A 23,194-nucleotide genomic window follows, 5' to 3' on the forward strand; every position below is an offset into this window, starting at 1 on the left:
GCCACAGCAAGGGAAAGGAAGGCATTTGCGTGGAATGGTAGAGGCAAGAGTTTCCAGAAGGAGGGGGTGATCATTGTGTAAATGCAGCACAGACACTGCTGAGCCAAGGACCTAGAGGAGCAGGCCCTGTGTTTGATAGTTAGGAGGTGGCTGTGGCTTTGGAGACAGTGGCAGGGACAGAAGCCAAATTCCAGGGGGTGCAGACGAGAAAGAAAGCGAGGAAGCATGAGCATTGGTGTAGGAAGTTTGGGGTAAAAGCAATGAAAGCAGTAGCTGCAGGGGAGGAAGGGTGGAGAAACAGAGCTTTCTTTTAGGTTGGAGTGGCATTATTGTAGTCTGAGGGGAAGGAGCCAGGCTAGAGGAAGCCATCAAAAATGCAGACGAGGGAGGAGACCTCCGTGGAGCCAGGGTTCAGCTCAGAGGCCCAGCACTCACTAACACCGGGTGAGGGATGCTTGTTCTTCGAGGTGAAAGTGAAGAAGTTTCCAGAATGGTATAGGCCTTCCATCTGAGAAGGCATCCATAGTCATTTCTGAATCCCTAGTCTCTTTTCTAGGTAGGCCCAGCTCCTAGAATTCAGTCTATTTCTTCCTCTCCTCAAATGCTGCCAGCACTCCAGGACTTGAGGCCGGCTGGAGAGGGAGTTGTAATAGCTGGGGTTTCCACCTTCTTTGCTTTCCCAGAAGACAAGCATTTGGAGTTGATGGTCGATCATGATGCATGAAGAACCTAGCTGCGGTTACAGCTGAAGATTCTCATGGCATCCTTTCCTCACTTTCACTGGTTCTTCTTTTTCTTTCCCAGAGGGGTTCTTTCCTCTGCAGTCTGGGTCTCTCACCCTGCACCTTGCTTCCAGCTGCGTGGCCTGCCCACTGCTTGCCCTGCTTTTCCTGACGCTACATGCTGGATGCCCAGGGCTCTGTCCTCCGCTCCTTCTCCTCCCCTAGTATACACTGTCCCTGGGCCACCTCCTCCCATGCTGTCACTTTAAATCACATCCCAGGCCTGCCCTCTCACCCCAACACCAGAACTCACCACCTTCTGACTGATATTTCCACATGCCAACAACAGCACTCTGGATTTTATCCACCACTCTCTGCTCCTGCTCTCATTCTCCACTCTCAACATATGCCCATGGTATTGGTTCCTCGGTTGCTTAACCAAAACCCCAAAGTCATCCTTGATTCTCCTCTTTCCTGTAGTCCCTTACTCAGTCCTGTGGATTCTACTTCCAAAGTACTCTGATATCTGTCCACGTCTCCTCTCTCCAGTCCAATGCCGCTCACCAGGTGATTTGCAGACCAGCAGCATCGGCACCACCTGGGCATTGGTTAGAAATGCAGAAATCTTCGAGTCCTCTCCAGAATCCAAAACATTGGGGTTGGGCTCCCTCAGAGGATTCTGAAGCCTTAAAGCTTGAGAAGCACTACTGTGGCCCAAGACTTCATGTTCTCCACCAGTTCAAGCCACTTCGATAGCCTCCATCTGGTCTCCATATTTTCTCCCTTGCCTCACTGTTATCTGCTGTCCTAGCAGCCAAAGTGATTGTTTCTAAAAACAATTAAATCCGATTATGTCACCCATACACATGCTCCCATACCCCCCACAGCAGTTTAAGACTTCATAGCCTCCCCTGCACGTAGCATAACTCAGGTTCTCTTTCCTGCTTCTCAGAGCCCTGAGGCAAATTTTGGCCACCTCTCTCACAGAAGCTCCCTGTTCCCTTTCCCTGGGCTCCAGGTGCACTGGCCTCTCCCTTCAGCAGATCTACTCAGCTTCAGCCTGTTCCTGACTTGGGACCTTTGCAGTGGCTGTTCCTCTGCCTGCAGTGCTCTTCCCTGAACTAAATAGCTGCTTCCCTCATGTCATTTACCTACTCCCCCCTTTAGAGAGGCCTGCACCAACTAACCAACCCAAAGAAGCCCTGCTTTACCGAATTACAAGGTTTTAACCCTCTGCATAGTACTTATTACTACCAATTTTTTCTTGTTTATTTATTGCCCAATGTAATACAAGTTTTATGAGAACAGGAACCTGGTTTGTCTTGTTCATTGCCATGTCCGAGTGCCTGGCACATAATAGATGTTCAATAAATGTTTGTCAAATGAACTTTACTTCTTCCTTACTTTAGGCCTGCGGCTGCTCTCTGTGAGCCGATGTCCACTCAGATGCTCAATTACTCCTCTCACGTGGCTGCATTTCTGGGAGCCCTGGGTCCATGTGATAGTGCGGTCCCTGGGGAGCACATCTCGAAAGGAGGCTAGAATCTGAGAAGACAGTAACCTCAAAAGGAGGTAAGAGCATGAGAGAACATTAGCCGGCTACTTTTGTGGAATTTCAGGGAGGGAATCTGGGAGTTGACGCCTGAGGGCCTCTATTTTTGTGGTGTGGTTGTTGAGTAGTCAGTAAAGTTGACTCGTTTCCGTGAACATGGACTTTCTGGTTAGGGAAGCCTGGGTTCAAACCCTGGCACTGCCATATATTGCTCTGAGGCCCTGAGCAAGCTACTTCCACTCTCTATACCTCAGTTTCCCATTGTGAATTGGGGAGAGTAATATCTATAACAGAACTGTTGAGAGATGTAAATGAGATGCCTATAATGTTTTAGGCAGATGGTAAACCACCCCATAAGTGTTAGCTATTACTATTGTTGTTGTTATTGTTTTATACCAAGAGGGAAAAAATATGAATAGCACTGAGAACTTAAAAAAAAAGAAGAAGAAAGGAAGGAAGGAAGGGAAGAAAAAAAAATGTAAAAGTAAGAAAAAGTACAGCCATGCTCAAATTAAGAAAAATGCAAGCTAGAGGTACGTGGAGATGTCATTCATTACCTTCCAAATTGGCAAAGCCTAGAAAGTCACCTAACACCATCAGTGGAGATATAAAAAGGCTGGCGGGAGGGTGAAGTGGTACAACCACCTCCCTGGAGAGAATATTGGCAATAGCTAACAAAATTACACATGAACATACCCATTGGCTCAGCTAATCCACTTCTAGGAATTTATGCTACTGATACCTGGGCACACGTGCAAAATGATGTATGTAAAGGTTATTCATTTCAGCAAAATGTTGGAAGCAACCTATATATCCATGAGCAGGGAAATAGTTAAACAAATCATAGGGTATCTATATCATGTAACCAATAAAATGAGAAAGTTCCTTCATGTAGTTTTGTAGAACACTCCCCAAATAGATTGTTAGGCGAAAAAAGCGAAGTGCAAGATCCAGTGTATAGCAGGATATAGCAAAAAGCAGACCGCAGGGAGAAAATGTACATGTTTATATATTCTTTTGTCTAACCAGAACTCTAACTGGACAGAGTAGAAGAAAAATTTTTTGTTGTATACTCTTTTGCATCTCTTGAATTCTGAGCCGTGTGAATGCACTGTTAAAAAAGATGGAAGTTTTGATTTTTAAAAACTTAATTGTTAGCATTAATGCCCAACGCGTCTAGCTGATGACTAGTTCTAGGAATGGTGAATCTCTCTTAATGGTGAATCTGCCTTAATGTCAGAGGAAAATCATTAGTAACAAAGATACTAAATATCCTGAGTTCTTTAGGTTCTGTGCTTGATGGTGTAACAGTTGGCTCGCAAAGGAGATGCCCACAAGCAGATAATAAACTGTGCCTGTGGGAATGTATATCAGCTTGCAGAGAATGTTGTGAATGTCTCCCAAGTTTTTGAACACAAATTTTTCTTTCTTGCATTTCTTTCTTTCTAGCCTTAAAAACAAATAGCATGTATCTGGAAGAAACAAATAGCATGTATCCAGAAGTTTTCAAGCATTATTGTTTTAACTGTGCTTGTTTGGAAAGAAGCAAGAAAGAAAGGGAATATACTTTTCTTTACATTTCTTCTGCATTCCTTTTAGCTGGCAATTTTCTGTGAGAACCTAAGAGCTTAAAGGAAGGGGAAGTCAGCTTTCTGAAGGGTGCTGCCTCTCCATTTTGAGAGTTTATCTACATGACAGTGCCTCCTACTCCTGCCAAACTGCCCATCTCTGCCAACTTCCTTACCACACGTTGTCATGCCTTATGCATTCTTTTTTAAATTCTTTTTTATTTTATTTATTTTTTAAATTTTTATTGTTTTAAAGATTTTATTTATTTGACAGAGAGACAGCCAGCGAGAGAGGGAACACAAGCAGGGGGAGTGGGAGAGGAAGAAGCAGGCTCCCAACCGAGGAGCCTGATGCGGGGCTCGATCCCAGAACGCCAGGATCATGCCCTGAGCTGAAGGCAGATGCTTAACGACTGAGCCACCTAGGTGCCCCAAAATTCTTTTTTATTTTAAAGTAATCTCTACACCCAACACAGGACTCGAACCTACAATCCCAAGATCAAGAGTTGCATGCTCTACCAGCTGAGCCAGCAGACACCCCCAGCCTATTCTTTCCCTTGCCTCTGACTTCTTCTAAACCCTTGACCCCTGGCAGATCTGGTTGTTCCGCATGTACTACCTAAGACTCAGGGGATATAGCTGGGTGTTGACATTCGTTAGTTGATTATTTAATTCCATGAACACTGAGTTCCTACTATGTATCTCACACCCTATCAAGTGCTAGAAACTAAGAGAGGAGTCAGAAGTGATTCTGATAGTTTACCAGATAGCTCACAGTCATTCGGGGAAACAAAATGATAACACAGCGTGAGACGTGCACGAGTGATACGTAAGCAGCAGGAAGGGGCACCTAACCCGGCTTTGGTGGGAAAAGAGTGTTCAGGAGGCATTCCCGGGGAAGCGAGGTCTGAGAGGAGTCTTGAAGGATAAGTGGAAGTTAACCTGAGGAAGGCACGAGGGAAGGAGCTCTAGAGAGTGAGGGCTCGGGCACTGGAGGCGAGGCCTGGACTCCGGAGGAGCCTTCCGTGGAGAGGGAGGTGGTACAGTTTCACAAGAGCAGAAGCTTGAAGGTAAGTGTGTGTGTGTGTGTGTGTGTGTATTCACTCATGTTTAGGGCATGATGACGTGCGTGCGCAGCAGGATGTGGCAAGAGATGAGGGAATAGAGAGTTTCAGGAAGGAGGAAATAACCAGTAATGTCAAATGCAACAGAGGGCCATTGACTAACAAGTACTAGGTCACAGGTGACCTTTTCAGAGAAGTATCTCAGGAGTGGTGAGGCCTGAGCCAGGTTCTGGTACATTGAAGAATGAAAGGGAGAGTGTAGGACTCAGATAATAGTAAACATTGACCACCTTCTGTATGATGAGGTTCTGTGCTGTTGCGTTCATTCTCACAACCACCTGAGAAGTAGAGAGCACCTATATCCCTGGTTTACAGAGGGGGAAACTGAGGCCCAGGGAGGCAAAGCAAAAGGTCCTACAGTTACAAATGGCAGAACTGGGAGCTAAAGTTTCCAGAGTCTAAACTCTTGGCCACGAAGAAGCTGAAATTCCAAAAATGTGGCAGTTGCCAGAGAATGACCTGAGGCCAAGGATATTAATTTTTATTATTTTTTAAGGCTGCTGGAGCTTGGAGAACATTTATAAACTGAAAGAAAGGTGCCTGGAGACATGGAGAGAGCGATGATTAATAGAGCAAGGTCCAGGAAGATAAGGCTGAACTCTGGATGTGTCAAGAAGAATGTCACTGGTAACCCTCGAGACCACAATTTCTGCAGTGGGGGAGGGGGGGTCCAGAACAGAGGAGAGCAAGGCCTTAACAGCTGCTATTAGAGCAGAAGGGGTGGGGATGGCCGTGGGTAGGATGGAAACAGCCAGGCTGCAGACACAGCAGAAAGGCACATGAGGGTGTGACTCACACAAATACATGTTTTGGAAAATGTTTCCACTTTCGTTAGGAAGCTGGGAGGCCAGGGCTTAGGGTGATTGCCCGTTCCAAGGAACAGACATGCACTGAACTCAAAACAGTACTTAAACTGACCTCGGCTGGATCCCCAAAGGCAGCCTGACCTTTTCCATCCCTCAAACCTCTTCGAAAGAGTAGATGCTTAATTCTAATTAATAAATTATTTATAATCCTTATTATTAGTCAGAAGGTGCTGGTTTGGTGACTGGCATTTAGTGGCTTCTGAATTATGTTGTGATGATGATAACTTCTTGCTCACCATGGTCGTTGCCTTGTATTGAGCAACTGTACATGTGTGTTCAGCCCTGCGAAGGGCATCAGCCCCGGACCTTTACACCGAGCATGCGTGAGGCTGGGCCATTCAGCGACCTGTCTGACATCTATGTCACAGCTACGGTATAAACCTAAATCCGTTAGACTCTAAAACCAAGCGCTCGGCCACCAGGCAAACATACCTGTAATCCAAACTTTCCATCAGATTTCTTTTTGAAGGGCCTTACAGGAGGAATTTCAAATGAAGGGCTTGTAAGACTCTCCAAGAAAACAGGATATAGCCGCTGTTTGATACTGTCTTTGCTGCAAAACATGTAAAATGCCTTATTTTTAAAATTTAAGAATTTTTTATTTGGCAAAATTCAAGTGTGTATTTCAGATAAATACACACCACACAGAATTAACTGTCAATGCGTTGCTACATTCCCCCCAGATCTTCTGTAGGCCTATACAGGATGTGTGTGTGTATACGTGTGCGCAGATGCATTTCTTTACATGAAGAACGTCATTGTGAACATATGCTCACATAAAAATATATAGTTTCAACATCATTTTTGATACTTGCCTTGAAATACTTTTATAACACACTTACCTGTGCCACAGCATGCTTGGGAAGATAAACAATCACGAATAAGAATATTTTGCAATTTATTTGATCGATGCTAGGAGGAAGTCTGTTCAGATTTTTTATAGTTTGTACTGGAGTGCCCTGACTCTTCTATATAGATCAGAGGGTGGTAGAGAATAGGGGCTAAGCGTACAGACTTTCAGAAGCCAGACTGTCTGGGCTGAGTGCCAGCTCCCAGTTTCCCCATTTATTAGCTGCGTGACCTTGAGCAACTTGCTTATCCTCTCAGTGCCTCAGTTTCCTGATCTGTCTAAAGGGGAATCATAGTGCCTAAATGAGTTAGCCCATGTAACATGCTTAGAACAATGCCGGGCCCTCATAGCATTCAATCAATGTTTGTGTTTCAAAGTACATTCATCTGTGTTATGTAAACGTTCAAGCTGGTGAGTCATTTAGTCCAAAAACCCAGAGTCCGTTTGACACAGCTGAAGCAGATGTAGAAGCTTTTCGGGTTGATTCCTGTGTCGGGGACTGGGGTCTGTATTTTTACAAACCTCTCCAGGTGAATGAGCCTTAGGATCAGGCAGGTTCCTAAGCCATTGGTCTAGAACCCTGGACACAGTTGGACAGAAGCTGGGTGGTGGGCGCGACTAGAAAGATTCAAAACAGTGAGTTTGAGATGGCCCCACCCAGACAGTGGCCCTTTGTTAGGAGCGTGGCAGGGTGATGTGATATTTAAAGCTGGAACTTTGTCAGCTGAAAACCAGTTGATATAAAGAGGGCCAAAGTAATGAAAAGGTGGAGGAAACCTGTGGACAGAGTAGGTTTCTTTCTGGAGTTAATCAGTACTTTATTCGCAGGGATATTTTTTCTACTTTTGGTTCCTTTTGGCTTTGTCTAGCTTATTTTTGAAAGTATTTCAGACATACATTTTGTCCTTATGATACAGCTAAGGTTTATTTAGTATGTGCTGGGCACATTTATTTGATGTAACCTTCCAGTTAGCTGTAGGAGGTATGTACGATTGTTCCCATTGCACAAATGAAAAAAACTAAAACCGGGGGGAAGTGAAATAACTTGCACAAGGTGCAATATCCATTCTCCCCTTCTTTAGAAACATAAGGGCAATTTTATTTGGGGTGGTAATGGCACCCAATGAAAAAAACTGTATTTTCCGCAACTAATGAATCATCGAACTTTACATCGGAAACCGGGGATGTACTGTATGGTGACTAACATAATATAATAAAAAAAATTTTAAAGAAAAAGAAAAAAACCTGTTTTTTCCAGTGCCCCTTCCAGCTAGGTGTGGCCTAGCTGGTTATGGCCAATGAGATGTTATCTGGTTCTGGCCAGTGAGATGCAAATGAGAGTACTGCGTGGGTCCTCTGGGAAGGTTCTTTAAAAGGTATTGACTCTGCCATGAGGTCCTTCTTCATCCCTCCTTCCTGATGCCTGGAATGCAGACGTGGTGATAGGAGCCTCAGTAGCCATCTTGTACTTTGAGGCTATAAATTATGTATTAGGTGGTAGTGGAGAAAGAAGGAAGAATTTTGGTCCTTGATGATTGTGGAACTGCCACATCTGCCCCGGGCTGCCTAGCTCTAACATATACGAGAGAGAAATAAACTTGTATCTTGTTCAAGTTTCTTTTATCAACCAACAAACACAACCCTAACTGTAATAGTACCTCATGCTTGTGTTGTGCTTTATCAGAGCGCATGTGCCAGATGCTTTTCTAAGTCGTTGCTGTATGTTGACTGATTTTGTCCTCACCCTATAATGTAAGTACTGTTATTATTCCCATTTTGAAAATGTGGAAATTGAAGCAAAGAGAGATTCAGTGACTTGCCCAGCGTCACCCAGCTCAAAGTGGCAGAGCCAACAACACACAGCTAGTAAGAGTTAGCTGTGGGATTAGAACGCAGGTCTGTCTGACACCAAATCCATGCAGCAATTGTATTATCCTTGTAATAACTGGAACTGTATGGCCTCTTTCATATTCAGTGTGAATATGGTGCACTTTGTCGTTTTCCTTACCTCAATTTTACCTTCTACTTTAATTCACAAAATGGGGGACCACTAGCTGGTGGCCATGGTTTCTCCAGAAGATCAGAACAGACTTATTAGGACCCACCTAAGATTCCTAACTCCTTAAACCTCCAAAAGAAATGTCACGGATGGATTCCAAAGTTAATTATTTTAAAAAGCATTCATGGAATCCCATTCACCGTTGCTTCCGTTACAAAACTGTTTTGCTGCTTTCATCATCAGGCAGAACTACATCATAAACAGAGTTGAGCTATCCATCAATCCGCTCATTCATTCATTCAACAAACACTCAGCATCTGCTCTTCACCAGGCGTTCTCCCCAGTGCTAGGATACTGCAATAATGACAGACAAGGTAGAATTCACACTCTGCAGAAAGCGAGGCAGAAAACGAACACATTAACAAATAAACACACAAGAAAATATCAGGGGCAAACATGCGATGCAAAGGAAAGGAGTGGTAGAGGCTCCTTTAGGAAGGTTTCACTGAGGTGGAGATATTTGAGCTGGGACTTGGTAGGGAAAGGGAAGTCCCTTGGAAAGATCAGGGAAGGGCCTTCCAGACTGAGGGAACGTGATTCCCTGGGGTCGGAATGAGTGTGGCATGTTCAAAGGACAGAAAGCCCGTGTGACGGGAGCATAAGCAAGGGGAAATGGCATGGGGTGAGGTCTGAGAGTTTGATGGGCCAGATCATGCCAGCTGTGAAGGCCAAGTTAGGGGATTTTGCTCTAAGAGACAGGGGAAGCTGTTGGAGGGTTTTAGGCAGCAGGGCAGATATTTGTCACTCTGGCTGACCAGCATGCCAGAGCTCTTCTTATTTTGGTAATCACGAAAGTAATGGAAGGCAGGGTCCCAGTTCTCATTGTGGAAGCCAAGGCTTAGAAGGGATGAGAACGTCTCTCTTAATATTTAGAACAAGGCCAATCTGATGCTGCAGTGTGGGACTTTGAATCTCAAAGAGGCAAGGCCAGTTAGAAATTATTAGGGCGGCCACGGTGCAGTCAGGAGTGCACAGGGGTACGTGTGCAGGGGCAGGGGGGTCCAGCATATGGTGATCAATGGCCGTGGCACCTGGCTACCCTAAACATCCCGTGCAAAGGAATCAGGCTGCATCCTCAGCAAACCATTCCAGGAGCTTCACTGTGCAAGCCTTCCTCTGTACTTTGGTCTCCAGTCTTCCTCTTGATTGTCTTGAGTTCCCCAGTCAGTTTCAATAAATTCCTCTTCTGTTCAAAATTTAGCCGGCGCTGGTTTCCGTGGTTGGAAACCAAGCGCCTTGACTAGCACAGCAGGGGAGTGACGCAATTTGAGGCACATTTTCAAAAGATAACTGGCTGCTAAGTGGGAAATGGGTTAAAAAGTCTCTCAGCCAAGGGCCAATCAGAAACAAATCACAGTAGGTCTTGCAAACAAAGGGGCTTTAATATAAGGGATTGCTTTCACAGTCCTTAGAAGGCGGAAAGTAAAAGGAAGAGGGTAATAAGCCAGGGATTGGTAACTGCAAGAAGTAGCTCCTACCTCCTAAGGTGGGAGAGCATGTTGTGTGACCCTTCCCTAGGAGCTTGGAGGAGGGGCTTCATAGAGCTGGTGCTGGGATGTCTGAGGGAAGCCTTACCCTGCTCAGACCTCTGAGGAGGGGGTGCGCTCTGGCTGGTTGCTCTCACCAAAGGAGTGTGGCTCTGCAGGTCCCCAGATCTCTCAGGGGCACTGCTCTGCAGGTGAGGGCATGGGCAGCACTGGCCCCTGGGGTGCTGTGAGTACTCCAAGTCCCCGGAAGCTGGCGCCAATTGTATGCTGCTGCTCGAGCAACAGTGAAAAACACAAAGTGAAGAACAGAAAAGAAGTTCCTTCTCCCTTCTCCCTTCTCTCCACTTTTCTTTCTCCTTCTAATGCTTCACATTGCCAAACCCAACAGGAGGCCGTCTAGCTGCGAGGTGGGGAGAAGTTTGCATCATCCGAAATCCAGATTCCAGAGAAGAGCTTAAAAGGGGATCTCGGAGGCCACAGATAAATACCGGTCCAGGAGCGTCAAGGCCAGTTAGGAGGCCAGGGCAGTCACCCAGGAGAAAGACAGTGGCATGGACTAGGATACCGGCAGCGGAGATAGCAAGAAATAGGTCAGGAAGACGACAGCCTCTGGCCCAAAGCTGCAGTTCCTGGTGCAATAGTCGCTGTTATTAAAGGACCTACCATAGGCTCTGTTCTTCAGGCCAGTGGGGGCCTCGGTTAGCACAGGCTTGTCACACCGGCACCGCCACCACCCGCGCTAAGCTGCGTAAGTCCAGGGGCCGCAGTGCTTGTGCAAGGTGCTCCTTGAGGCCCCGGAGGAGTCGGTCCTCAGGAGCTGGCTGAGGCCCTGCAGCAGAACATGAAAACTGTGCTGTGCCTGGAGCAGCTGGAGCGTCACCACTCGCGTAGTGCTCCTACCCCAAGGAAGAAGTGACCCCCTATTTGAAGAAGTTATATTCAAATGACTACTGTTGTATCAGTAGCTTTGATGTGTATGAGTATGGGCTGCCTCCAGGAACCGCACGCCATCCATCCCTAAGCGTCAGGCACTCCTCTCAGCGGTGGCTCAGTCTTCCCTTTCCGTTGTAACAGCTTCTTGAGGGTCAAATATGTTCATATTAAAGTGGTCATTATTAAAAGGAAAAAAATGGCAAGACTTGATTTGAGATCAGAGATAGAATTGATAAGAATTTCCTCTGAGAGCTTAGGGATGAATTTAGTATCAATATTATCAAGACAGTTACTGGATACCTGCTCTTTGACAGGGTAAGAGCCCAGAGCCCAGTGAGGGGTGGAGAAGCACCTAGAAACTCAAGCATAGGGAAGCTGTTAGCTCTAGGTCTGAAGAGACAGGGGAGGGAGCTGCAGTCAAGGAAGAGGGGACACCAACAGAACCTAAGCCTCCCATGGGAGAGTAAGTGCCCCGCCCAGGCTTTGTTCCTCTTACTCTCTGTCTTCTGCTCTATCTCTCAACCAGAACCAGAGGCTCAGGGAGTCCAGGTACTGCGATGGGCAGAGACCAGCCTTCCCGGCACAGGGCAGGAGAGGCAATGGATCTATAGGAGAATATCCAACAATACCTTATAAGCAGTGAATTTTTTCTCCATGTACTACACTATATTTGCACAGCCTTTGAACTGTCTAAGGTAGTTTCAAATCAGTTATTTCATTTTATACTCAAAAGTACTGCAGTGGTTAATTTTATATGTCAACTCGACTGGATCACAGGGTATCCAGACATTTGGTCAAACATGATTCTGGATGCTTCTGTGAGCATGTTTCTGGGTGAGATTAACATTTGAATCCATAGACTGAGTAAAGCAAATTGCTCTCCCTACTGTGGGTGGGATCTCATCTAATCTGTTGAAGGCCTGAATAGAAGGAAAGGGCTGACTTTTCCTCAACTAAGACCTCTGCCTGACTGCTTTCAAGCTGGGACACGGGGCTTTTTCCTGCATTTGGATTTGATCTGAAACATTGGCTCCTCTTGTGGCTTGAGCCTGCTGGCTTTTGGACCAGAAATACTCCATTGACTTTCCTGGGTCCCCAGCTGGCTGACTGCTGATCCGGGGCCTTGTCAGCCTCCACACGCATGTGAACCTACCTTACAAAAAACCTCTCTCTCTCTACTTCTTTCTATATACTCCTGTTGGTTTTGTTTCTCTGAAGAACCCTGACTAATCCTTGTAAACTAGGCAGGGCAGGTGTTATCTCCAGAAAGAGACGAATAGGACTGTTTGGAGAGCTCAGTAAGAGGACAGAAATTATAAGGTCGGTCTTAACTCTTGTTCTTTTTTGCCATCTGTTTAAGCCATGCTCACTCTGTTTATGGAACTCTCGATAGTGGCAGGGGTCCCAGTGATCAGTTTTTTCTAAAACAGCATCGACCTGTTCACCCAATAAGACCTTGAAACTCCCTCTCTCTTTTCTTCCCAGCTAAATTGTTACCAAACTTTCCAAATATCCCTTTAATCTGTTCTCTTCCATTTTTGCCATAATTTAGGCCCTCCCCTTTCTTCCCTGGAGTAAGCTCACCATGAGTACTTACACATTTGCGTGATTGTTGATTGAATTTGCCTCCTGCACCAAGCCTAGGGTCCACAACCCACTACTGTGACCGCCAGCTCTTGTCACACACACAAGTCTCAGCATATTTGTTGTTGAATTAACCATCTTTCTGTCTAGTCTCTTTCTTTCTCTAATCATACTGCCAAGAGTGAACTTTTAATATGCAGATATGATCTCTCCACTTATCTGTTCTTCATTCTAGCAGAAGTCCTGAACTAGAGGCCTGTGGGCAACTCTAAAGATGTTTCATCTAGCTCCCACGACTTGAAAAAAAATTTTTTTTGAATAATTGCCAACTTAAAAAATCTTGGTCTGTCTGACAAAAGTCGGAAATTGCAGCTTTTCTAGACAAGATTTGGTAACCTGGGTAAGTTTCAATGTCTTATCCTGGCTTCCAGGCCTTCTGTTGTCTCACTCTGTCTCCATTTACAACTTCTGTGCCTCCTGGGCTCCAAATCCACATATATTATGTACAGGGGACCATATGCCTTCCTGCCTCTGTGCTTTCGTCCTGGGAAGTCTTGGATGCCCTTCCAACCAATGACCACCTCTTATCATCCTCTCTGACTTCTGCTCAGCCTACAAGACTTAGCTTGGTTCTTTTCCTCTAGGAAGGCTTTCTCGCTGGCAGTAGGCATTCCTCTTCCTAAAATACTCCTCACATTGTTTTGGAATTATTTGCAACCTGTACAGCCCCTTCTACCAGATTTAAGTACCAATACAATTGCATTTCTTCTGGGTGTGAAATAAATTGCTCACAGCCTCCCTTCCCCAATAAGTGGGACTCCAATTGCCTGAATTCAAAAATTAGAACTAGGAAACATCATCAGTCCCCCCGTAGGCCCCTATTTTACTCTGTGGTTGATTCTGTTACTATTCTATAGGGTCGATATTCAAAGTTGGTTTTGTAAAATAGTCTATATTTGTCTGCTACAAGGATGACAGCCTTGCATTGCATATTCCTCACTGTGCTCTGAGGAAGATCCCTTCAGAGTTGTCCTGAGTCAGAAATGTTTCTCTTTGACTCTTTAACTTACAATCTTGTGCTCATCCTTTCTCTCAAAGCCCACCCTGCATACCAGGTTAGCCAGGACAGGAGGGGCTTCCCAGGGACTCCCCCTTTGCTCTGGTTAAGTTCCTCTTTGGGGCCTTTTCCTCCTGTCTCACCAGGGGAACTGAGTAGGGACCATCCCATTTATCAGAGAGGTTATAACATTGAACCTCACAAGCGAGAAGGTCCAAGTCTCTATTCCTTCCTACCTGGGAAGCTCTTGGTCTGCTATGCAAAATACTCCTTTTCTCTTTAGCAGACCACCTGGAACAATTGAGAGGGCCAGGCTTTCTCATGCTGCAAAGTTCGTTCTATTACTCTCTTCCTTTAGACCAAAGGGTACCTTCTTTCCTATATTTACGAAAAAACAGAGGGACTATCCAGGTGATCTTCAAGCAAAGACTTGCTCCAAGGTGACTAGTATTTTCTATCTGGAAAGCAGGCCCTGGCAATTTGTGAATATGACAGCTTTACCTGATAAGAATTTTCTGAGTTCTACCTTGTCTTAGGTGGGGTTTTCTGTAAAAGACTCAGAAGTGGAGATTTGCATGCAGACTGTTTTTGGCAGAGTATTCTCCCAGGAACAACATTCTCTCAGGAACACCTGTAGGCGAGTGAGAGGACCCAGTCTCGGCAAAGGAAGGAACTGGACTGTGATATGGTTGTAACAGAGGCCTTAGCTGATCCCACAAGGAGCCTTGGGGCTAGGATGACTCTTCAGTGTTGTCTCCAGGGGAAGCAAGGAGGCTGGCCATCGTACCCTCTCAATGACCAGTCATTGACGAGTCATAGGATGTGGACTGCCCCAGCTCTAGAGGTCATAACCTTGGGGGAGGCACCTCCCATCAGCCAAGGGCAATTCCTGAGGACTCAGCTGTGAGCCGTTAGCACACTCCTGGTAAGTGGAAGCAAAAGTGTCTCAGTTTTGTTTGTTTATTTAAGTAATATCTACACCCAACATGGATCTTGAACTCACAACCTCGAGATCAAGAGTCACATGCTGTATCAGATGAGCCAGCCAGGTGCCCCAAAGTGTCTCAGTCTTGAAGGGGAGATTTGGCAGTGCACCACAGTGTCCACTATATGCCTATCTGGGCACAGTTTATTTATAGCTGTCTTCTCCCCTGTACTCTAAGTGCCTTGAAGGCAGAAAAACAGGTGTGCCCAACAGAGTACCTGAAATATAGCATCCATTCGATTAGTGACTAACAGGTGAACGACTAAATGCATGCATGAAAGAGTAAACATAAGCTCAATGACTCAATAATAAATTATTATTGGTTCCCTTTATGCAGAACTTTACATATGTAAATTATTCTGCTAAAATATGTTATAAATATGTAAGTGCTGCAAGCAATAACTTCTAATAAAAGCTGTCATCAAAATGAATTAGTAGTTAGTGGGCACGAACTAGGAGCATAACCCTGCATTCGTTAATTCTCCCAGAATGCATCTGTCTTAATAATAGAACTATTTAAAGGTTTCAGAGCTGACATCCTAACTCATCTCTTAAATTGCTTTTTAGACCCTCCACTTCGTTAGATAAATTTCTTCTCATCAGGCCTAAATCCTGTTTTCATTTATATACTGTTTCCAAAGTTTATTGAGCATTTTATCCTTGCTGTCAACTATTTTATCTTGGCTGTTTTTGCATCTCTTCTGATGTTTGTAATCTTCTTGCCAGTAGTCTGATTTCTCATGGATATTTGTTGTTTTGACTCTCCAGAACCACAGCTCCCTTCTTCTGGGAAAAGCTCTGTCAAGCCCTGTGTAACCCTAGGGAGTGGGGGCTGATAATCATAGAACCCTGCCCCCAGGGCCACAGTGATTGGCCCATGGTTGAGCACATGACCCAACTTGGACCAATTACAGTTCTTCCCTGGGACCTTTTTTTACCTTGGGGGAAAAAGGAAAAGAAGTTGGGAAAGAAAAGTGTTTTGTTTCTGTTTTTGTTTTTTGTTTTTGTTTTTGTTTTTCTCTCTGCTTGTGAGGTTTCTTGTCAGTTGAGGTGCACAGAGCTACCAAAGGCCACCTCACCACCACCACCCTTGAAGGAACCCTCCAGCAATAGGAGAAAATGAAGTCAACTCAAGGAGAGAAACAGGATGACAGGAGAGTCCCTAGACCTTTCACATCCCTAATTCTAGGAGCTGAAATCTCAGGAACTCCCGGTTTCCTGAGCTCCCAAGGCTTAGCCATCAAATTCTTCCTTCATCCTGGGAGTCATCTCAGTCTGCTGCCCAAAATCTCCCTTTGAGCTTAAACTGGTTTAAATTGTGTTTTTAGCACTTCCAATCCAGAGACTCCGCCCCCAAGCCCCTGCCTTTTGGTAAAATCACTTTGTAGCTCATTGGATTGAAACGTAAGTCTGAATACTATCTTATAAATCTTGTGTTGTCAAGGCAGGCCACCTACAGGAGGTGGCCGGGCATACAGTTTAAGAGTATCAGCTCAGGAGCCCTGGGTTCACATCCTGTCTTCACCACCAACTAGCTAACTGACCTTGAGTAAGGTCCCTAAATTGTGCCTTAGCTCCTCACCTGTACCATTTGCAAAACTCTTAAAGGGTGATTGTGCACATTAATGGGATTATGTCTTTACAGCCCTAGGACAGCACCTGGCATATAGCAAGAACGCAGTAAATACAACTGTTAGGATCTTTGCCCTCTCTTGTCACTGATGTCTCTCATGGCACAATCACCCTGTGGGAATCAGCACCCATTGATTCAATATAGGACCTCACAGTTTTTTTCATTCTTACTTTCAGATTGTTAAGTAAATGTCTACCTTTGACATTTCATGGCCTTTCTCTTGGACCAGGTTCTCCGCCTTTTTCTTTCTGCCCTTGGTTCCATCTTGAGTTTTGTTCCTTGGTATTCTGTCTCAGTTCTTTTTCACAACATCATTCTCTTCCTTCTTTACAAAATGCTTCTTATTTATACTCATACACTGGAACATTCCTACTACAAGGAGCAATGTGCTGTATGTTTATTTTCTCTGGAATCCTCTCTCCTTTATGGAAGCACAGTTATTTATCAACCTATGATTGAGCTCTTCCCAGTTTGGTTAGGGCATGCTGCAAACCGCCCCTATAATTTCAAGGCCCTGGGATAATGTTTTTTTTGGCCACGACACAAACCACAGTCAAAGAGGTCTTCCTGAGTTTCAAAGGTCAAGCAATTAGAATTTTCTCAGGCGTTTAGAGAAGTAGAAGCAAGGCTTTTCCTCAGGGAGCATTTGTTGTCATTCTTTAAATGAGTATGAGGCATCCAGGTTCTAATCCTAGCTCTGCACCTCCTCCCAGGGTGCCTCAGTTTCCTCATCTGTTACATGGGTTTGCAGCAGAACACCCTGATTCTGCATGAAAATTAAAACCATTTGGTGTTTTGTGAATTGTAAGGTGTTGCATACATGGGAGATGCTATTAATGCAAACTTTAGTAGGAACCCAGTGACAGATATAAAACAGGGTCTAGTTCTCTTTAATTTGCTTTGCACAGTGCCATGTGCAACAGGACAAATCCAGGATACTTTGGTGAAAAGCCACACTTAGGACCTTCTTGAGTAAGGCAGACAAATGGAGTCAGGTGCTCATGTCCCCAGTCCCTTTAGAAGCTCCAGAGAAAAGACACATCAAGGAGTAATTTCAATTTGTAAACCTCCTTGGGAAAAGGTTTTAGTAGGAGAGTAAAATAACCCACGTTATAGCCTCTCCAAGGAGCCTTCCCTTAGTTGGCCCCCGTTGCCATCCTTGCTGGATCCTCCATTCTCACTCAGTTAGGCCTGGAAGGGTCATCTGGAAACTTTCTTGCCCCATCTGGCTCATGTGATATAGAATGTTCTAGTGCCCACCTCCAGCCCCACACCTTCCCCCCCACCTTCAGTGGTTGTATAGGCTCAGATTTTCCCCGTCTGCAAGACGGGGGATAGTTAAATCCATTACATGCCTCAGCAGAACACTGTGGGAATACAGAGGTGACTAATGCTGCCTGGGGAAGTGGAGAAGACTTCACAAAGCAGCTAATTTTAGAGCTAAGTCCTAAAGGCGAAGGAGGTATTGCCACAAGGTAAAGGGTTGGGAAGGATCCCCACTCCTGCTCCCTGTCCCCCAGCAGAGTATAGCTTGGCTTTGACAAAGGCATGAAAAAGCTTGCCACATGCAGGGAATGGCAGGCATCTGCTCCTGGCTGGAGTCAGGACTGTGTGGGTGGGGAGGGGCCTGGGAAGCTAAGGCTGATGGGTGGGGAAGGGTCTGCTGAGTCTGGGCCATACCAGCTTGCCACCCCCACTGCCGCATAGCTTCCCCCAAAGCTGCAAAGAGGCATCACTTTTCTGTCCCAAATGGTAGGTGATTTTGTGAGATGCTCTTCCAGCCAACCTCTGATAGGAGTTAAGAAAACGCCCCGGGTTAGCTCCCTGATCGGTCTCGTGAGGGGTTAGGGTGACTTCACATCCCCCTTCTCTTCTAACCTCAGCGTCTATCTTGAACCCTTCTCAGTCTTTCTCTCTGGGGATGGAGGGCCTCTTATGCAAATAAGAGCTTCGTGGCCTGCTGTGACAGCCCGGGGTTGCCAAGGTCGGTATTCAGATCTGGGTTTCACTTCTCCTCTGCTATAGTAGCTGTAAACTGCGGCCACACACTTCTCCCAGCCTGTTTCCTTCCACGTCGGTTAAAGGGCTTTTACAAGAATTAGATGATGTGTGGGCTTCTCTGTTCCCAGTCCTTCTTTCCCGGTGATCCCCATCCTGGTGAAAGGCATCCATGTTCACCCAATTGCTAAAATCAGTAACCTGAGAGTCATTCTTAATCCCTCTTGCTAACACCTGTCAGCTAGTCCTGTCAATTCTACCTCCAAAATACATCTTTCCTCTCTCTGCCTCTACTTCCTTAGTCCCAGCTGACACCACCACCTGGTGTAGGAGTACTGGGCTATTTGGCATCCCAACTGCTCTTCTGCCTCTCACAACCTCCAAAAGGTCACCAGAGCCATCATCTTAAAATGTGAATCAGGTGCATCACGCTCCAGCTGAAAACTCTCCAGTGGTTTTCCATCTCACCGATAGTAAACACCAAAGGCCTTATCATGGCCTACAAGGCCCTATATGGGTTGGCATCTGCCTTCCTGTCCCCCTGTCCCCATCACAACTTGTCATCCATCTCCACTAGCCTTCAGACAATTCCTAGAACATGCCAAATGCCAAGCTCTTTCATGCCTTGAGAACTTGTCCTTCTCATTCCCTCCTCTTGAAATACTCTTCCCCTGGCTTTTCATGTATCTGGTTCCTTGGCTGAAATGTCTCCCCCTCAGGTAGCCTTTCCTGTCCTCCTTCTTTTATTACAGTAGGTCCCTCTATCCCCATACACGTTTCTTCATAGACTGATCACAGCTTATCATTACTTATTTACTTGCTGTTTAAGGTCAGACTCACTAGGATTAAAGCTTGAGAAGAGGAATCAGGTGCATGTGATTAACTAAGGAGCTATTTCCAAGGGAGATGGCTAAAGGAGTGGGGGGTAGCAGAACAGGGATGGGGAAGAAGACAGATAAGGATGGGATTTCAGGTAGAGTCCCAGCCTCAACCTGATTCCATAGGGCACCTCTACAGTATAAATCCTGCCTAAATTTATCCCAGCATGAAGCAAATGAGCTGCGTTTTCCTATTTTCCTATTCCTGCACCAGGATTCTCTCTCTCCCTCTTCCTCCCCCCACTCCCACCCCCCCACCCCTGTCTCAAGCACACTGTCTCAAAAAAAGTAAAAAAATGGAAAATCAGTAAGGGGCACCTGGCTGGCTGGCTCAGTCGGTAAAGCATGTGATTCTTGATCTTGGGGTTGTGAATTCAAGCCCCACATTGGGTATGGAGATTACTTAAAAATAAAATCTTTAAAAGAAAGAAAAAGTCATCTCTGGAAAGAGACTGACCCTGGAGAAGGCATCTGAGCTACTAATAAATGGAAACCTCAAGTATAATTGGAGGCAAGTAATAGAGGTTGGTGGGGGCTGGGTAGGCCAATCCTGCAGTTAGAACAGGGAGAGTCTAGCCTCCAGACAATTGCCCACATCAGGAAGTAACAGTTTCAGAGTTCCAGGCAGCATGAGATCTGATCTCATGGGAGGGAGGGCAGGACCTCAGGGCCTCAGTGGAACAGGCTTGGATTCACTACAAAGATTTGGTCCTGGCAGGACATGGGAGCACTGGGATCAGAAAAGAAAGCAGGGGCGCCTGGGTGGCATGGCGGTTAAGCCGCCTGCCTTCGGCTCAGGGCGTGATCCCGGCGTTACGGGATCGAGCCCCACATCGGGCTCCTCCACTATGAGCCTGCTTCTTCCTCTCCCACTCCCCCTGCTTGTGTTCCTTCTCTCACTGGCTGTCTCTATCTCTGTTGAATAAAGAAATAAAAAAAAAAATCTTTAAAAAAAAAAAGAAAAGAAAGCAAAAGCTCAGGCCCACATACTGTGTATTAGGCACCTCAAAGGACAAGCAGCAGTGACACTTTCTGGTCACCCAAGCCATGAAGAGTTCTATCTGTTACAATTCCTGGTTGCAAGGTAGGATGGTTGACTCATCTGAGAACCATCCCAGTCCTAGGCAAACCAGGACAGCTGGTCACCCTGTTGCAAGGAAGAGACATGTCACAGGTTGGGTTTCCTGGGGAGCGGACTCTGAGACAGTGGACAGCTTGCAGCGGCTGTACCAGAGAGTGGTGCTGGGATCACCACCTAAGGAAAGGACAAGAAGAGACAGAGGCAGGAATGCGCAGAGGCAGGAGATGCGCTGAAACGCTGCCTCAGCCAAGCCCACGAAAGACTCTGAGGCTGGGATGGACCTTCGGAGTTGCCCTGAGTTTAGTGTTGCCAGATTTAGCAAATAGCAATGCAGGATGGCCAGTTAAATTTGAATCTCAGATAAATAATGGATAACTTTTTGCCATAAGTTCTTCATACAGTACTTTTAACGTACTTATACTAAAAGAATGTTTCACTGTTGTCTGAAATTATCTGAGCATTGTGTTTTTTGTCTGGTGATCTCACTTGAGTTGGGCTAAGGGGCCAGGTCTTTCTGCCTGATGTGGACCAGTCTCTGGATTCAGACTGGTCCAGTAAAGCAGGTGTGACCTTGGGTAATGAGACTCTCTTCAGCTGAGGCCATTCTGAAGAGGGCTGACAGCTGAGGGCTGCCTGCCAGCAGCCCACTCGACAGCTGAAAAAATATTCTTCAGACTTGAAAGGGATTTTGGAGAGCCCATCACAGTGCCTACTACAGAAACAGACTCTTGATATCTTGTTTACTGGAATGTACTAGAAGGGTACTGTGTTCACAGAATCAATGGGAGGGTGGAGAATGGGGCTCGGAAAATAGCCATGAGAGCTGAGCAGCAGGGAACACATGGCTGGGTCACACCACAGGAAAAACAACCTGAGTTGTGGAATTACTGCTGAAGAAACCACAACCTGCCCTCACCTTCCAGCGGACTCTCAATCCTGCTGCTTCCATATTGAATAGTGTCCCCACACTGGACTGTTGTATTAGTCCTTCAAGATGACAAATCTTGGTAGGAGCATCCAATTGGCCGATTTGGATCACATGTCTACCCTCCCCCTCCTGTAGTCCTGCTTTCCACCTAGTCTTTCACAAATGTGAATTTTAAAAAAATTAAAAGGGTACATCAGGGCCTGGTGCTAGGGGCAATATTAGGAGCTGGCAATGTCTCTAAGATCACTTCATGGTTTAGATTAATCCTCTTCCATTGGCCCCAAGGAGTGTGATTGTAAGACGTGGGAGAGAAAACCATGTGTGATCACAGAATATCTGATATTCTCAAATATAAGATGCAAACAGCAGTGGGTAACCCTAAGAACTCTAGGACCCGGAATGCATCTAATTATGTAGATACCTTACCAGACACAAATGTTTCCAATACAGAAAAGTTCATTTTCTTGTGTAGAATTTACTTTCTGTTGCTATAGGACCAGCCTTGCTGTATTTTATATTTGAGAGACTAGAGTAGGTGGAGCCCTCCTCCAAATGATGATTTCCATCTCGTGTTTAAGAAATATTCTTAAGTTCATATGCTGATATAGTATATCAGCAAGGAATATAAAAAATGGGACATTTTACAAATAAATGAGTTTGGAAGCAGATCAGAGGCGTATAGAGGCTTTTCCAGCATCGGTTTTAGTGGGTAGATGTGACCTGGTGGGGTCACCAGGACTTGGAGGTCATCAGTTCTACAGATTCATAAAGTTTATTTTTATCTTTGTTCATCCATGCATCTACCCATCCATCCATCTTCACATCATCTGTGCAACCAGCCCAACAGCCATTCACCAAATGTTTATTGAGCATCTAGTATGTGTTATGCATTGTGGTTGGTACTGGGGATGAAGAATGGGAGAGTCAGGGTTGTTATTTTGTGTAGTTTACATTCTACCAGGGAGACAGACAAAAAAGCAAGTAATCAGACAAATAAGTGTGCCTGTTTCCATCTGCAAGGAAGGAAACAAGAGGCTGAACCTCAATAAAGGGTGGGGAGATTAAGACACTTTGGCCCAGAGAGGTTAAAAACCTTAGTCAAGACCACATGCTGGCAGGTGGAGAGCTGGGATTGGAGCTTGCATCCATACTCTAAATCGCCAAGCCACACTGCCTCATACCAAATCTCTCTGCGTCCGATTTCTCCTTTGTGAAGGAAGACCTACACATGTCCCCCCAGGTTGCTGGTTCTTTTCTGCCCTTGTCTTTACCCCAGGTTGATGAGCCCCATCCAGTTCACAGAATTTGTCCCTCGTTAATGCCCAGCCCCCACCACAGGTGTTTAGCCTTATATCTCCCTGCCTGCAATTTACCTGACAATACTCTTCAGAACTGTCAAGGTCATAAAGAACAAGAAGAGCTGGCAGATGGCAGCTAGACATAGGCGGTGAGCACACCATAACATACAGCCTCAAGGAATCACTGTGTTGTATACCTGCAACTAATGCAACATTGTTACATTACATTACTAGTGTTACATTACTAATGCAACAACTCTGCTTCAATGAACAACAGCAAGGAAAGCCCAAGAAACTGTCACAGACGAGCCCAAGGAGACATGACAACTAAGTAAACGTACTGTGGCGTCCTGGATGGGATCCCAGAACAGAAACAGGGCCTGGAGTAAAAGCTAAGGAAGTCTAGGAAACTGTAGTCTCCAGTTAATAATAATGTTTTAAATATTGGAGGATCAACTGTAACACATGTCCCATACTAATGTAACATGCTACTCACAGTGGGGAGGTATGTGGGGAATCTGTACTAGCCGCTTAGTTTTTCGGTACTCTAAAGATTTTTCTGTAATCTCAAACTGTTTTTAAAAACAAAGT

The 23,194-nt window shown here is 45.5% G+C and overlaps 1 long non-coding RNA gene across 1 annotated transcript in view; it reads left to right on the plus strand.

Annotated features, from left to right (window-relative positions):
* LOC117803784 overlaps positions 1 to 23,194 on the plus strand; it is an 86,144-nt gene that overhangs the window by 35,710 nt on the left and 27,240 nt on the right. Inside the window, exon 3 of the long non-coding RNA XR_004627869.1 lies at positions 2,132 to 2,294. This is a non-coding gene — a long non-coding RNA (uncharacterized LOC117803784). The remainder of the gene's footprint in view (positions 1 to 2,131; positions 2,295 to 23,194) is intronic.

The sequence above is a fragment of the Ailuropoda melanoleuca genome, chromosome 9, assembly GCF_002007445.2.
Source record: "Ailuropoda melanoleuca isolate Jingjing chromosome 9, ASM200744v2, whole genome shotgun sequence".
NCBI lineage: Eukaryota > Metazoa > Chordata > Mammalia > Carnivora > Ursidae > Ailuropoda > Ailuropoda melanoleuca.